This window comes from Podarcis filfolensis (genome assembly GCF_964270895.1).
Source record: "Podarcis filfolensis genome assembly, chromosome: 10".
NCBI lineage: Eukaryota > Metazoa > Chordata > Lepidosauria > Squamata > Lacertidae > Podarcis > Podarcis filfolensis.
The window spans coordinates 30,806,716-30,807,244 of NC_139612.1; the positions used below are offsets into that span (position 1 = coordinate 30,806,716).

The 529-nt window shown below is 50.3% G+C and overlaps 1 protein-coding gene across 18 annotated transcripts in view; it reads right to left on the reverse strand.

Moving 5' to 3' along the window:
• Positions 1-529, reverse strand: part of GRIP1 (glutamate receptor interacting protein 1) — a 342,494-nt gene that overhangs the window by 195,223 nt on the left and 146,742 nt on the right. The window lies entirely within an intron of this gene.

Here is a 529-nt window from a genome sequence, read left to right on the forward strand (position 1 = left end):
AGAAATAAGCACCCACAGTGTATGTGTAGCAGGAGTGAAGAACCTCATTCCTGGGAGCCAAATACAGCTCTCCGTCTGGCCCATGAAGTCCCCATAAAGTTGCTGAGAAGGAAATGTGGCTCTCAGACTGGGCCAGCATTCTTGCTGTGGTGTCTGTCTGGCCATGCTCTTTCTTGCCCTCTCCTTATCTCTCCCCTCTGCTTTTAGCTCTGGCCCATCTCGTCTCTGCTTTGGTGCAGCATCTCCAGTTCTGAGAGCAACACCTGGCCTTCCCAGCTCCCAGCTCTTTTTCTTTTGGATCTCTATTCTCCTTTGCTCTTTCATGCTCCCCTCCCTCTCTCCGTATTCCTCTTGCATTTGATTGCCATTGGCCACTGATAAGACACTTCCAGCTTTCCCGGGGTATGGCCACTCCTGTAGCTGTTTCCTATTGCTTCTTCTGAACTTCCTTTGGGCAGTCTCTCATGTTCTGTCATTGCTTCCAGGGACTTCTAGATAACATCAGCTGAATCCACTGAGCCCTGCTGAA